The following is a 17,489-nucleotide window of genomic DNA, read 5'->3' on the forward strand; positions in this document are numbered from 1 at the left end:
CTGGAGGCTGTTTTTTCCCTTGACACTCTTATCAGTTCCCAGGCTCCACCCTGCTGAGATGGAGGGAGTTTTCTTAGAGAGAGAGAGAGCATTTTCAACATGAAAATCTCCTTGCAGCTCCCCATGACTCAGAGGCTGTGCCTCCCTGGTGCTGAGGCCTGGGGTTTCCATGAAGGGTAATGGAAATACTCTTTTACAGAGCACAGCTCCTTTTAGAGCCCAGCTTAATTTACTGGTGTGACATTTCCTGGGAGAAAGCAGCTGTGCTTCTCTCTCCTGTGATTTGCTAAAAAGTATGAACTATGTTAAAGCCCAAAACCCTGCAAAAAATACCTGGAAAGCCCTTGTTGGGGAATTCTTGACCAATTATTTCCTTAGAAGTGGCTCACATTAACGAAGCAATTAATGGAAATCTAAAGAAAACAAGAAATTTGGAAAAAGCAAACATTGAATAGCTGGCAGTCAAGTGAATGTTGGTTCTTTTCTACTCACGGGCAATTTTAATTCCAATTTTGTGCACTTAGTCAAACACTAAATCTAGGTACCCTGTCAATCTCCTTTTTTAAAATTCTGGCTAATTTACAGCCTCTCACTGAACAATTTATAAATAATATATGCTGCCCTGTTTTTATAAAGCTGTTGAAAGCTAATGCCTGCCCCTCTTTTGGTATTCCGTGTGGAAACTGAGAGGAGGAAAGAGCAGCACAGAAAGTAAAAATTCACTAAGGTAACACCCTTCCTCTCAAGACAGCAAAGTGGGAGTGGAGAGCCCTTTTCACTATCTAGCTCTGGAGCTAGGAAGTATTCAGATAGCCATAACCTTTAGCAGAAATTGTGCTCAGCCCTCTCCTGGGGTGAGGAGAGCTGGAATCACAGCCTCAGCCCCTTAGGAAACGCCAAGCCTGTATCTGCTGCTTGTGCAGAGATTTATTTCTCTGTGGGACTTGGCTGGATGGTGCTGGAGATGAGCCTGTTGGGTTGACTCCCAGTGCCCTTTTAACCTGTGCAGTGATGCAGCACCTCCCTCCAAGGCAATTGGAGAAGAGATAATCTATCTGTGCTTATCAGCTAAAACTGATCACTTCTTCCTATGGAAGTGAACTGGACATCTTGCCCAATGCTGGTCTAAAACACACCCTCCCTGCCAGCACTGAAAGCCATGAAAAATGGACAATGCCTGAAAGCTGTGAGGCTTTGATTTTTTTTTTTTTAATTGGTTGTGTCTGCTCTACACCTGTGACCAAATGTAAAATTCTACTGGGGGTGGAATGCCTTCCTGTGAATTCCCACAGGCACAGTAGCATATAAAAAATAAGACTCTCCTGAGCTTTTGCCAAAATAATTGGAAATCTCAATTTATAAGAGTTTTAAAACCCTGTACCAGCTGGCAGCTACTGTTTGTAGGAGGTTCATTTTGGTTATGGTAACAAATAACTACTTTCTTCTGAGATAATAACAGACTCCAGTTTCAAGCTGAAATCCAATAAGGTAAAACAACCTTGCAGCAAAATATCTGCTACTAAAGTATTTTGGGAAGAAAGATTATTATTCCTACATGGTTGTTCTTAGGCCAACACCATGGAAGAGACCAGCATGCCTAGAGTTTGCAAATTTTACAGTGAAATGCCATTAGGTAAAACTATCTTATAAACACAGCAGAGAATTAAGTGTGCTCTGCCAGAGCTTTATATTTAAAATGAAACTTTAACTCTTGTCCATCAGTGCCAATGGCAGAGATTAATATTCCGCACTGAAAGAAATTTGCATAAAGAAAATATTGTCCCAAGATCACTGGATATGCCAGAAACAAAAGAGTGTGAAAGCATGAAATAAAGAACTAAAAGTATAGGATGAAGCTTAAAATGCCACATCAGCAGAGAAAGCCCCTTACCCTTTCCCAGGCTGAGCTGCCCTCTCTGCTGTGTGAGTCATTTGGTCCTGACCCCCCCTCCAGCACTGAGAATATTTGTGAGGAACTGTGGTATCAAGTGAAACCACTGTCAGGATGGCCAGCAGCAAAAACCCTCAGCGGCTTATGTCACCATCAAACCTCCTTGAGTCACTAAAAAATCTTTTCTTTGTGGCTTTGCATCACTTGTAGAAAATGACCTGGTAGATGTCTGAAATAATACCTCATTTTCCCCGGAGTCAGTGGTTCTGAGGAATAAACGTTATGAATCACTGTAGGAATGCTTTTCACTCCTCTCTGGACCTCAGGAGGTGTCAGGAGCCTGAATAACTGGCACACAGATCACCTGCCTTTCTTTTATCAGGACTGGACACGAGCCTGATGAGAAAGCAAGGGCATCACTTGCAATGTCCTGAGTATGGATGGCTGCAAAACATGTCATTCCAAGAACTGTGGGGACAATACAAATGACAACAATTACAGGAGCTGAACTAGTATGGAGGAATAGAAACAAAATACTGCAGCTACCTGTACTTGAAATGCAGACTGAGATGAGCCCAGGACTGCTGGATGCACCGGTCAACAATTTGCTGGTCCCACAGCACAGCATCACCCAGTTCATGGCTTTAAGAAGGAATAGTGAATAAGCTGCTGAGGTTTTTAAAGAGGAGTTGAACAACAGAAGACATTTTTGGGATCCAGCTTAGGGAACCCAAGTTCCAGAGTGGAATCATATTAAGAGTATCACCCTCTTAATATTCTTATTATTCTCTTTATCTGTAGGGAGTCTCTTGCTGATCATGGACGGGGTTTTGTGAATCCAGTTTAAATTAACTCTTATGGTGGGTTTTATGCACTATGTTAGGGCCATAATTAATCATTTTCTTGGACCAAATTTTTGATGCTTCACTAAATATATGCCCTGGAACTTGGAAATAATATCACTAACAACTTTGGGTACCAAGATAAATATTTTATCAACTACATCAAAGATTAGAGACCTTTTCAGAGTATATGCCTGTCTCTCTAATGAACTAAAATGGACAGAGCATAGGCATCTGCATCTGTGGATCAAACATGAGGTTTAAAAGTTACTAAACAAATACACCCATGGTTGGAACTTCAAGGGACCCCACAGTAAAGAAGCTCTTTACTTCACCTCTTTGTGGTGGAGTAGATACTTTCCACATGAAAACAGGGTCATGAGCCACCATAATGCTAAATAAAGCTGTGGATGCAAAATCTGGGAAGCAGATTGCAAGGAAAACTTTCTCAGATTTTCACAGAGTAAGAGTGCTCAGCTGAGTGCTGTCTCCCCAAGATTCTGCAATCACAGCACAAAACCTTTCAACTTCTGTTGCAGTAAATGGGCTACACCTGCCAGGCACAAGGAATTCTGGCAAAGGGAAGAGATGATTTGAGGAAATGCATTAATTGTTGTCACTGATGTTTTAATAAAACCAGTTTTGTCCACTTTACAAAGACCATGTGTTGAAATAGACGCAATACATTGTGATAAGACACTGACTGAAAGCTATTGTTTATTATCTCTTCATACTAAAGAGAGAAACACAGTTTTCAATGCTCCTCAAGCTGTTTCTGCCTTTTCCTTGGTTGGCTTTTTACTTTGAGTGCCTTTTCTGAGACTTGCCTATTAACTTTCCTCAGGAAATCTTGTAGAGTAGAGCTTTCACAAAACTCTTGCAACTGTGAAACCTTTAACAAAATTTTAAACTGAAAGATGACAAGAAGCTAATGTTCCTGTACATTTTGGGAATCAGAAGAATCCTACAAACATGCCTGACACCAAGGGCATCAGCAAACCTGGAGGAATTGGCAGGTCTCTGGTGTTGGGTTAACACTGGGCAGAGCTGTATGCCCAAGAGAAGACAAAGAAATAGAGCAATGGGAGAAGGAGCCTCACTGGCTGAAGCAGCACAGAAGATTCTTGGCTCTTTTTCTCTTTATTTGCATTTACCCCAGGCTTATGTCATCATGGACATATAACCCCATGTTTTTAAAAGAAAAGGCTTTTCTATGACCTCATGTTGACTACCCATCCTGGGGGTAAATACTTTTTACTTGATGATTTGCAGAGTCTTCACAAGAAGACACAGCACACGCAACAGAATCACTGGGATAATTTACTTGTGGGTACCACTCAGAGCCACATCTCACAGGGCCCTGGGTCAGCACTGGTAAATGCGCATGACTGTGGCATGAATTTCTGACAGGGCTTTTGTCTCAGATTTGGAGAACAAAAAAGATTTTGTGGCATCCCAGGGATGCCACCAAAAAGAATGATTGTTTTTCTTTTATTTCATTGTTATTATTTTAATTAGGACAGCACAAAAGTTATTGCAATGAACTGGACATCTGAAAAAGAAAGGTAAAATTAAATCTGAATGTCCTTGGTAGGAGTGCTTTGATGTAATGTTTAGTTTAGCTGAGAGATAGAAGTGCAGAAAAGAGGGGTAGGATGGCTTATGTCTGTCAAGTCTCCTACCATAGCTGAAAAAAATGATCTGAACAGTCTGCTGTTAAAATGTCTGAGGCAGATGTTACTTTTACCACCACAGTCAAAGCAAGGGTCTTCAGTGTTTGACTTTCCAAATCCCCTCTAAGTTCCTTACAGAGACATAAAATGGTTTGTTTATTAAATCTGTAATTTTACAAAACTTGTGAGGTCCAGAATGAAATGCCGAATTCTCTGCAATCTCTGGTGGGACATATACTTCCCATAAACTCTTTAAGAACATACCTCCTTCAGCTCACACCAAGTGCCACATTAATAATCTAAGAAGACCCTAAATATTCTTTTTTCTTTCATTATCATTTCTGCTATATTCATCTTTAATACTTTCCAATTCAGCCATTTTATTCTTGTGAACACATGGTGAAACTCCATTTTATGTCAATTTCCAATGCCTGAATATATTCATGCTTACTTGCTGCTTTCTCAAAAGATTTCAAAGCTGTTTTCAAGCCTCATATAGGAAAGATTCATTTTTAAAGCCACAAAAGATTGATCGTTGCTCAGCAGTAGAGTGCAGTAAAGCTAAGCACTGAGGAAGATCTCGTGTCAAGACCTACAAGTAGAAGCTTTCCTGAAATCTACGTTCAATTAGGATATTTTTATTTCCTCAGCAGTCTGATTGGGCAGTTGCCTCTTTGCGTTTCAGAAATCAAAATGGAATGATGCAGTGACAACAATGCAGCTAAATGGGTCTGCATTTAAATTTCTCAATAGTTAGGTAAAATAGTGATTAATTCACATCAAACTTTTAATTTAAACATTTAAATTTAAATTAGACATTTATTAATGTTTAATAATAATTCAATAATAATAATTTAATTAATATTAAGCATTATTTTAAACATTTAAATTTCTCAATAGTTAGGTAATAGTGATTAATTCACATCAAACTCTGAGTGACTGAACACAGGCAGATTTCAGGCAGGGAGAGGAGCTACGGATCCAAAAGGGTATAGAATCTCCTAATGTCATGCAGCATTTAAAAGTCATGGAGGAGACTCTAAACCCACTGAAGCTGGATAGAGCTTTAGGTTTTTTGTGGCTGTGTTGCAGACACCCACTGTTCCATGTCTAATGTCCCACAGGAGTTTAAAGACACGCACAGCAGCGCCACAAAGCCCCAGCACCACCCCTAATTCCGGCGCTGCAGCAATCATCAGCCAGCCCCGAGTGTTTAGGATTGCTGAGACTAATTGGGATCAGGACCTGAGCTCTGAAGGAGGGTCTGAACAGACTGACAGATGAGAAACTCATCAGGATGGCATTGGGCAGCTGCCATCGATCCCTCGGGCGCCGCCGGAATGTCACCGGAATGTCACACACTGATTGCCCAGATCTGACACGGAATTGACATAAACCAAACAGCTCTAAAGCATGGAAGCCTGTCCTGGGATGCAAGGAGAGCTGGGAAGGGCAGGGAAGAGAGATGGAGAACATAGAGTAAGGATGAGGAGTCACCTCGCCTAGGCAGGATGGGTCTGGTTGTCTTCCCAAACAAGAGAAACAGAAAACACAAGTAAAATAAAGCAAACACCAGAAGATACAGAAAAGAGAGGAAGACCTCTCTGAGTGTACTTCAAAAGGTTTCCTACTTGACCCTGAGACACTGATTACTACTTAAAGACATGGAGTTTTTTCTACTGTTACTCTTGGGAACAGGAAACAGTAATGGGCCTCCACAGGATGGGAATCTTGTTTCTTTCCTAATATTGTACACATTTTTATATACCTTGGTAGAATTTCTTATGCAAGTGTGCAAAGACATCGGTGCACAGATGCCTCAGTTAATGCTCTTGACATGTCTATACAGCAACAAGAAGATTCAGACACAGAAAGAAGAGATAGAGTACCACCCCATTATCAAGGCTTCCCCAGAAATATTTTTTCACCACCGATGATTTCCCACATTTTAAAAGTATATATGTAATATATGTAAAAGTGTATAATTATAAATAGGAATACCTATTAAGATGTGCACTGTACATCCTTGACCTCTTAGAAATCAATACAGAATGTCCTCTGCTGATTCTAGGAACAAAACCACATTGACAAGAAGAACAGAAATTCCGTAGTGATGTAAGTAAAAACTGTTTTATGAGAAGCATCAGTAATTCTATGTATAAATACCATGTGACTTGCATCCTTTGTTTGTTGCACCAACTGGGAACAAGCACAACCTCAGGTGGCATAAATTACTCCTGAACACCTTGAGCCAATCCCCTGAGATCAGTGGGGTGAGCTGTTGTCTCCAGTAGCTGTTATCCCTTTAGGCAGACTATATGCAGGACATAAAAGTTTTCACATTCAGGTCTAACCATGGCAATTTTTGGTCCCGTTCCAAACGCATTGTGTTTTTCTAGATGCAAAAAACCCTTTATTTCCACTAGTCTCAGCAAACAGAGGAGCTCAGCAAACATCACAGAGGAACCTACTGTTGACGGAATCACAGCAATTTTTATGGCTGAGCTTACATTTACAAGCAGGAGTACCAGCGGGGTCACAGCCCTGCTTCATGTCATGTGACAACTTGTGAGCAAAGCTGAACACACACAGACAGACATTTAGGTGGCCAGCTGGCATGGGAGGTAAGCATTGCAGTATCACTTTGCCCACCCACATAGACAGGGTTTTAAAACCAGTAAATATAAATACAACAGTAGTTTTATAGAAAGGCCAGACCATAAATAATTAATCCATGGGATAAAATGTGCTTACATCAGACAGAAAGGCAGAACTCAACAGCCAAACTTTACCCTATATAAAATTTTCTGGAGCATGTACTGTTTTCAAGTGTAATAATATAATAATACAAAAAACACTGCTCTGAAGTTGTTGTATCATGCAACACTAGCAGAAGCCTTTCTAGAGAGACATGCTATATTTAAATACTCAACCAACTCTTCACCACAGAAACAGCCCTGCTATCTGTCACACAGACAGTTTCCCTGACTCCACTCATCCTGCAGCTATCTCAATTAAGTGATGATGATTACAATCATATTAGTGAATATGAAAGCTGCCTTTGTTACAAAGCTATCTCTGGCAACTGAGCATTTAGGGGAATTCAGAACACAATACAGGTAAGATATCAGGAAGTGTGCTCTTCTTTCTTTTCTTCTCTATAATTTCTCTCTCCAGCTGTATCAGTTGGAAAAAGCCATATCATTCTTCTTCGTTATTAAATGAAAAATAGTTTTAATTTTATGCTTTAAAAGCAATGTACATTTATCCTTGGCATTAACCCATTGCAAGTGCCCTTCGGACTATCTAAGCTTTAACTTTAAAAAAGTTAATAAAAATTATACTAAAAGTGGGGTTTGCCACTTAATTACAAAAATAATGCTCTAGCTTAATTACAAAAATAATGCTCTAGCTTAATGTTCTTGAGGACAATTAAGTGAGGTTTAATTCTTTAAAAATATATGAGAGCTATTCAACAAGACATTCACTTTTCTTTTTGCAAGAAACATGATTTCAATAATTTGAACTTCATTTTCGGTACAAAGGCCATGTCCCTTTCCTACACAACTACTATGTTAATCCTAACTACAATGTTTCACTATGCTGGCAGTAAAGGTGAGGAGGGGCCAAGGGAAGCTGATTTTCTTTCCATAATGCTCTGAAATGAAATACAAAAATTTAAAATAAAATTTTCCCAATAAGCTGGAGTGAGGTAATCAAACTTCTGGTCTTCTAATTCTTTCCCAGGGAAGCCACAGGGTTCAGAAATGGTGTTCTGGGCCACCATGAGCCCCAGGAGGAGACAAGCAAAGAAACAAACTGGAATTAGAGATGCAAATATCAACACCTACCCATAAATCTGGTTTTTTACTATGTTTTGAGGTTGATACATTAAAAATACGATTCACAGTATAGAATTTCCTAAGCAATTCCCCTATGTGCTTCCATAACTTTTTTCTTAGCTATTTTCCTCCAGATCGTAAAAGAGCAAAATCAACCAAAAACCCAATAACTGCTCTTTTTTTCCAAATCAAACTGTTTTGGAGACAGAACTTTATTAGACTGCCCATATGATGGAGTTTTACAGACAAAAGTAAACACTTCTTAAAGCACTGCACAAACAGTCTTTATTTGCAGCCAGATAGCATCAAAACTAAGAATTTAACAGCATTCCAGAAAATGCTCTTAAGAGAGTCAGTCAGAAAGGACTGGAGAGTTAAAAGACACCAAGAGTCACCTTCATAATGAATGAGAAAAAAACCAAGTTTGGCTAGGGCTATAAAAGGAACCAGAAGTCTCAGGACATGATCCAACCCGTACCACATCAGGGAATTAAGGAACTCAGTCTCACATGAAAACTAATATTGACTTTTACAGAATATTTCTTTTCCAAGTGATACAAGTCAATGGGCAGGATTTGATCCTGGCCAGATTGATGCACCAGGTACTCACACTGCTGATCCAAGTGTGAAATGAGGTCTGCATTTTATGTGTGCTGAGGATACAGCAAGCCTGCAGTGCACTTTTCTGCAGCTGCTCCATGAATCCTGCTCATCAGATTTGCTGCATGTTCCTCTAGGGATTTTAAAATAACTCTGCACAAAGAACCAAAGTTTAACTCTCCCAATTTCCAGGCTGAATCAGGAAGACTACCACTTACTTGTAATTCTGATTGGAAAATAATAAAGCTAATAAGAGGAGGAACTCAGAGTATTCTTCCACATACCTCTGCTTTTGAGAGAGAAGAAACACATTTTCACGTGCCTCAACGTTTCAGGTTTAGGCACAATTTCACTTCAGCTCTCATTTCATCTTTTCTTAGTTTTCACCTGGTTTTACTAGAATTCCTGAAGCTTTACTTCATGCATCTGCCCCCTTGCACTTTATCTTTCTGGGATCCCAGGTAGGGTTTCGCTCCTGGCCCTCCGCACGCAGCTACCGGAGTATGGTAGCAATTAGGGCAGCCCGTGGGCTGGCTGCAAGGAGTGGGAGCTGCAGGTCTCCACGTGGGATGAAAGCAGAGCCCTGCTGTAGCTGACACCTGGCCCTCCCAGGACCACTTTCCCCTGGTCACACTACAGAAAATCCTCTGCAGAAGCGCGAGGCTGTCACTGACGGCAGTCGCTGGCCCATGAAAAATCACTGCCAGCTTCAAAAAGGGCTTTGAAGTAAAGGGACACTTAGACCAATAAAAATCTGATAACATCTTTCACTTTCCCTTCCTGAGTTCCCTCCTGGGCTCCTTCCCTCATCTTTTTTCTCTTTCTCTCACTCCATTCCTCACCAAAGCCTCACAATTATGGTTGGACTCAATGATCTCAGAGGTCTTTTCCAAACTTAACAATTTTGTCATTCTAGGATTTTTACCACTGCACTGCTTTCTTCTCTACTTTATGCCACACATGTGAAAAACTCATGTCTCCACCTGCTTTCCAGTTAGATTATGCATTTCTTTCTCGTTAGTACATGTCAGATATAATCATGGTTTTCAACAGAATGGGAAAATAATGTGAATGGGATCCATATGTAAAATACAGCCCAATGTTTTGCTTACTTATTTCATTAATTAAGGCACTCTTTTCTTTCCCCAGCTGCTGGCAGGTTGTGTTGATAATCATCACACATGATAGCTACTATTTGTTGCATCTTCTAGTAAATTATCATACATGCAATCAAGTTGGTGGTTTTCTCTGCAAGAGATGTACATCACAGGAAAACAATATTTGCTAAAAATCTCTCCACTTTCATGGAGGCAACAAAAGTATCTGGCTATAATTCCACCTGTAATACTAACAAAGTGAGAATGAATAATGAAAAATCTGAACCCTCTACCAGTGACATGATTTTCAATGCCAACCTCTTCACAGAAACATGGTAGGTTGAGTAGCACAAGAAGACCAATAAGAATAGAAAGCCTTGAGACAATATGTTTAAAGAGGGATGTTTGCAATTCATATTTCAGTTGTGTAGAAACTTCACCAAGCAGCACCTTTTACTGTAACAGGTTATCCAGGTTTTCCCTTCAAATTTACATGTTTGATGCTTAAAATAAATACCTGCTTATTACCTACTTCATCAAATACCTGAAGAGTTAAAAAAGACCATTAGGTCATCGAGAAAATCTAGTGATTAATGTTATCTTGCTTTACTTCCTAGTATTCTTTATTATATTTAATTTTGCTTGTTTTGTCCTGATAACAAAATGCATTTTGAATCAGGCACCTGATATCAAATGAAGGCTATTAAGACATCATACAAAATTATTTCAAGTTCAACACCTTCATTGTTCACTGTAACTTTGGCATACAGAGAGTCAACAGGCCACAAAAGTGTCTTTCCCCTCTACTGTGAAATTTCATTTGGGTCTGAAAAAGATCCCTGAGCTCATGGGGCTGTGACCTCAGTCAGGAAGCCCACAGGTTCTAGTGCTCATCAGCAGGAGGGCAATGAGCTCCTCGGTCTCACAGCCAACCTCAGCAACAGCCACATCCCCTGGGACTGAGCCTTAGAAAGGGCAGCTTTACAGATCAGTTGGTTAACATCTTTGCAAAAATTCTTCACAGGAAAATCCCTCACAAGATTTATAGTGACATTGTTACATTTGCAGATAATGGCATTTTGTCCAGCCTGAGTTGCTTTTTTTCTACTCAAAACCACACATCTCTAAATAGATGCTGTTTCATCCCATGGAATGAAGATCAGTCCTGAATTTCAGATACTACTCTCTAAGTGCCCTCTCTCTATTTTTTTTTTTAGTTAGGTTAAATCCACCTTGATATCATTAAACATCTCTCCTTCCTCTCTTAAAGTTCTCCCTCTGTAAGATGGAAATAGCAGCCCTGTACGTCAAGAGGAGATAAATGCCTTCATATTCTCCAGGTACTTTGCTGGTACATTGATGGATGTCCTAAATGAGGCTAAAAGTAAATGTACAATTCCACATTTAATTCCAGCCTTAAAACCAGAAAGGACTCTGCAGTGAATAATGAAAAGAAGGACGAAAGTTGGAAACTGTCTGGAGTACGTGTGAACACGTAATTAAAGACTGCACCTAAATGCAAAAGGCAGATGAATTAGAACTGTAAATCCACTTAGTGTTAACACTCCTTGCTTCATAGAACTTCACAGATTAATGTACTTTTAATGTATTTATGAGCAATGATGTACAAGCCTATATATAGTTAAGTATTGAATGAGCAATGGATCAAGTCTGACTCAGGAGAGATTTACTGTGTAACAACTACAGGAAATAAAATCTGGAAGAGAAATGTCATTTGTACTGGAAATTAATTTCAAAACAGTCATCAATTTATTCATGGAGCTCTAATGAAAAGGATAAATTTTGCTTTCCAAGTTAAAATTAGAAAAGTCATTATTAAAAAAAAACAACAATCCTCACCATTACCTTAAACCCACTCTAACCAACTCAGTCAAAAATTCCATTTATTACAAACTGTAGCTTTGGAGCCATCGTTATTTCCCCACTATTGTGATAATTTACTCAGCTGCCATCCCTCAACATGCATTCCCTCTGGGTTCCTCTCCCTTTTCCTCTCGGTGATGTCCTGATGGCAGAGTTCAGATCTGTTTCACCCACTACCCACCCTGCACAGTGATGCACACTCGAGTCCTGCTCTGAGGCTCACTGCAGGCAGGGCTGAGAAACCCACAGGGAAGGGAAAACCACTTGATTTTTTGTGTTTTTATGGAGTGTGGCTATGACCCTATCACCCATTCTAACACTTTATTTGATGACTTCCTTGCCTGCCCTGAAGATGTGGTGCCCTCTTACCCACACCAACAATGAGTCTTGTGCAGGGGGGGAAAGGTGAAAAGGAGACAAACACAAACCAAACCTGAGAGCATGCACAGCTACAGTCTTGGTACACACTGCCTCTTCTCTCTGCAGGGCTTCCTCAGAAGCTCCCCAGCCTGCCCCTTCCCTCTCCCCACAGACCCATAACAGGGAGCACACTCAGCTGATGTTAATTCAGCTCAGTTGACTCAAAGCTCAAACAGAGGGAGGGAACAAAGGGTAAAATAAGTAAAAAATAATGAAGCAATTGCTCAGTTAGTGTAATTGCATAGGCTTCAATAGGACTACACTAATTTCCAGCAGCTGGAATTCTGGTTCTATATTTTTAATTTACTTTACCTCCTGTACTTAATTTCCTACCCTTCCATTTGTTTGTTAGTTTCATGTCCTGTGGTGGCTTCATTTGGAGTGCAAATTTCTTGAGGAATCATGGGGGTGGGATGGGGGGGGGGTTAAACAACCATCCAAGTCTAGGACATAAAATAAATGCATTCCATTGAAAGATGGAATGCATTTATTTTATGTCCATTATACCATGAAAGATAGGTAGGAGAGATGTTGGTAGGTATAGAGACAGCATAGAACTGGAGCAAAAAATTATATCTGTATCCAGCTCCACAAAATTTTCTACCTTGGACAAGATCTTCTTTCATACACAATGTTCAGTGTTCCATTTTACAATTCATAATTTAAGAATAATATTTTCTTGGTCAGGTTTTGTATGAAGTAGTCTGCCTATGTTTTTGGACAGACATGCTTTGGTTCCTTGAAAATATTATAATTTAACAGATGTGTTTCTTAATGGCCATCATATAAATTGACTGTAGAACCCACTTCCCCACCAACTATTTGAGAAGGAGTGGGGTGGATGACATACAAAGTGATGTTTGGAAAGTATTACAGGACTCTGTGTTGCCTAAGCTACTGCCAGTGAGCAGACAGACCTAAAAACACAATTTGATCTTCCACTCTCAGAGCTTTTTCTTATTTTTCCTACTTCTCTAAAGAAGGAGCATTGAGAGGACTGGTGGCTATTTTTCAGCTTTGGTGATCTCTTCTTCTTGTACTTATATCTCTACCAAAGCAACCAAAGGTCTAAAGGAGCCAAGTTGTGTATTTTGGTGAGAACTTTTTCCAGAGAAAACCCTAATTCAAGCTCTCTAAAGTTTAAATCTGTTGAGCCACAAACTAAAGTACAACAAGGCTAATAACACAAACAGATATAGAAATGGACTCAAATGCAGTATAATACCCGCACTTCTATAATAGATCCCCAGAGGCCTTGCTGTTGTTGAAAAGCCAAAAAAAAAAACCATTGCTGAGGATTATTATCCTGACCAACCTGTGACAAAAGTCCCCAAAAAGTTTAAGTTAATAAATCAAACTCTGCTTCAAAGTTCTTTCTGAATAGTCAAGGTGAAATTGGTAAAAATGTTTTTATTTATATATAAATGTTCCAAATTTTTTCTTAGTAATTACAATACCTTAGATAGAGGAGATTTCGGTATCATTAAGTATTGTATAAATATCATTGAAAATTACCAGCTTATTTACCACTTATTTAATATTTAGTAAATTTCATGGAATCAGTTTTATCCATTTGTGGGGGCAAAAAAAATCCATAAAGCAGTAACAATTCCTAGTCAAATAGTTCTCTTGGTACCAGCTGCACAAAATGCTTGGGACTAGCACTGAAAGGACATAAACCCTGCAATCCTGTAATGAAACTGTAATTAGACCCTGACTGTTCCCAAGGGGAGGAAAGGTTTTTCTAACACAAAGCATCCCTGTGCACGTGCAGGGGGGCTGAGAGTCAGCCTGTGCTGTTACTGCATGGAAGTAGAAATGTTTGATGTTATTAAATGTTAACAATTGTCTTGATGCAGATAGACACACTGGTTACATCTACAGTTTTTGCTTTCTCTTTCTGGCAATTTTTCAACTATATTCCTCAGGTCTACCTATGAGCAGCTAAAACTGACATATAATAATGTATAAAACAAAACAGTGCTTTACTCATCCCTTACATTCATCCTTTCTGTACCATGCTTCCACCAGTAAAAAAAAAACAACTTCTGGCCAAAACCCAAAACCTGTGAAGATATTTTTACGATATAAGTTTTTACCTTGGAGTTCTATTATACAGCAAACTTAATGATATAAAACACCATGTCTTTATTTCCTAACATTGGGTTAGGATACAACAATTGAACTATACAGGTCAAAGTAATCTTGTTTCATGGTTTCTGTAGCAAAAGTTACAATCATTTTCTGCAAGCCAAATCCATTATCAAAGTCCTGGTACTCAATACTAACAATGAAATTTTAAATACAAATAACAAAGCATTTTTACATCTTATTGCCAAAGCTGGACTTGTTGGGCAAACCTACTCCTAACTGTCAGATAACTTTCAAAATAACATATTTTCAGTTAGCTGGAAATATCAATGTATCCATTTACAAAAAAAAGAAAAAAATTAAATTGAGTATAAATCCTTCTGATTCTGTCACCCACATCCAAAGATTTTGCTTATAGTTATTTTTGCAGACCATTTTCATATAAACATACCATAATTATTTTCCCATTAAGTTTCCCTTTCCTAAGCTACAAGTGCCATTCTGAGATGTAGTTTACAGAATATCATCATGAAAATTTGCACTGGTGTGGCAGCATAGGCAGAGGCAAGAGTGAAAGAAACTGGTTTGTGGAAGAGAGACTGATTGCCAAGGAATCTGGTGCTAGTGTTTTAATAAGAGGAGCCTAATTTCAGAAACTGGGTTATTTAAATACTGGGTATGGATTAGATTTTTGACAGAAGAGCATTACTCTTGTTTTCTAAGAATCTGTTGTTTCTAAGATTTTGCTTTAGTACTTGCGGACGAGGGATGTAAGGCTCATGAAATACTGCAAAAGTCTCCCCATCTTCCCCAGATCAAACACCCCAGTGTTCCCCCTGAAACTGAGCCAGCACTCCTGTAAGGGTTTCACAAGGACAGAGGGTCAAACACCGAGCTGAGGAACGGAAGCTGAAATGGAAGCTGTAACATTTGGTCTGGGGACTATTAAGAGCCAGTAGTTAATGAGTTTAGTCCAGCAGTAAATCAAGAAAGGACTAACAGTGAAGGGACTAAAGAGCTCAGTGGTGTCTGTGGTGTTTTTCCTATACTTCATGAGATTTCACTTTCAGAGTCATTACAAGAGATGAATTTGTTCAAACAAAGCCTCAAGGGATTTGCTCTATTATTCCTAGACAGGAAGAAGAGTCTAATTTCTCTGGTACAGACTTTATCCAGCTTACAATTCCTCCAAAATATCTTTGCATACACATATTTATCTCTATTTACTGTGAGAACCCTTTCCTTGAGAAAAAATATAAACAGCTTTTACCAGTGATTAATTGTAATTTGTAATATCTTTATACTGTAAATATCTGTATTAAATGGCTCCTAAAAATAAGTGACTATTACTGGAATAAAAATTGCTATCAGTTTTTGAAAGTTATTGCTCTTCTCTCAGTTATTTTGTGTTGCCTGCATGTACACCCATAGCATCTTAAAATCCCTGGTGAGACAGACTTTTTTCCTGGGATGAAGCTCACCTAAATGAGAACAGACAGAACTGGTGAAGCAGGAGACAAGGGATGTAGAAGTTGAGGGGTCTATTAGGTTTGCTTTGCTCATCTTTTGTTTTCACGTTAAACCCTTCAAATATTGCATCTTCCTGATCATCAGAAAAAGCTCAGTTATAAGTTCATCTTGGTGCAGCCTACACAAGACCTCTAAATGAAGTCTTTTGTATGAAAAAGTTTTATCCTCTTTCATACTTTCATTTTTTATCAGACAAAAACAAATCATAAAGAAGCCTGCAGTTCCTGAAACCGTATTTAACCCAAAAATATGCAAAGTTTTTTTCTTCTTTTCAAATTAGAAACTTGACTTTTACATCAGTATCAAACTGAACTGCATTGAGTAACATTTATAGATGACTTTTCAGCTTAAGTACAGGTTATGACGTGTTTATTCCATTTTTAGTTTAAATATATAATAATATTCCATTATAGGTATCATTAAATTCAAACCCAGTCCAATTTAACTAAAGAGTTTATTTAAAAATAGAACAAAAACTTAAAGAAATAATTTTCCCTAGAAATGATTTATCACGCTGTAAATTTGTATCACATGTATAAACCCTGGAAGTATCATTTAAAATGTGTATTTCCAAATTATTAACTGTTGCTGTCATCATGAATTATTTGTTCCTGTTGGCTAAGTGAAGTTATCAATTAAAGTAAAATGAGAACTCATCTCTTCTGACTCAGTCTGGTCACATAATTAGTAGTCATTTATAGGATCTTCCATTCATGGTGTCACTCCATTTACAGACTACAATAGTGAGGGAAAATGAATGTCCCAAATTGTTTTAGGCTGATATAATGTGCAAATTGCAGTTCCAAGTATAGTGATAATGTCATTTATGGGACAATTCTGCAGGAAAAGAAAACTGTAATGACATATTTTTATAAATCTTTTTGCTGCAAGTAGAGTCAAGACAGGAGTCTTTGGATATTGAAGCTTTTCCAGTTTTAGGAAACAATTTTCCTCTAATGATAAAATTAAGGGAATCCAGACTCCTGTAGAACCACTCAAATATGCTTTAAATGTCATCAAATAGAGACTGTAAAGTAAATATTACTTTACTGTAGCCCACACCATTTTTCATTGCCTTGTTAAAAGTTTAAAACTGATTCCTCACAGGAAGGTTTTATGTGTAAAATCTTATGTTTAATGACACCAAAAGACAGAAATGCTAAAAATTTTAGGTCTTTTTTCTGCCTTTTTCAAGTGCAGAGACTTTTTTCTATGGCTTTTTCCATAAAGATTACTCACTCAGCACTGCATGAATTTTGGCCCATCTCAGAGGCCAAGAATGGCATAAATATATCTAAATAACAGTTTAAATGTCTTTTAAATGTCTTTTCATTTCCCAGAGAGTGAAAAAGGATTTGAAGTAGATTGCTGACCTTCAACAGGTAGATTTTGCCATATTTTAACATTTCAAAAAGTTAATTAAAAATATGTTCTGCTAAAGAGACTCATCTGAATAAATATTTAAAACTTCAGAATTTTGAAACTAAAGCCCATATTCCTTATGTTTATACACTAAACATAGCATAATTGGCATTTTAGTAAAGATCAATTTATGTTTGAAAAGGGATAAATGAAGAAAATTAAAAAATGAAAGCAGAAATATATTTATGAACTCTGAA

The 17,489-nt window shown here is 38.4% G+C and overlaps 1 long non-coding RNA gene across 1 annotated transcript in view; it reads right to left on the minus strand.

Moving 5' to 3' along the window:
- LOC143693800 (uncharacterized) overlaps positions 1 to 17,489 on the minus strand; it is a 193,830-nt gene that overhangs the window by 105,646 nt on the left and 70,695 nt on the right. The window lies entirely within an intron of this gene.

Source organism: Agelaius phoeniceus, chromosome 4, assembly GCF_051311805.1.
Source record: "Agelaius phoeniceus isolate bAgePho1 chromosome 4, bAgePho1.hap1, whole genome shotgun sequence".
Taxonomy (NCBI): Eukaryota; Metazoa; Chordata; class Aves; order Passeriformes; family Icteridae; genus Agelaius; species Agelaius phoeniceus.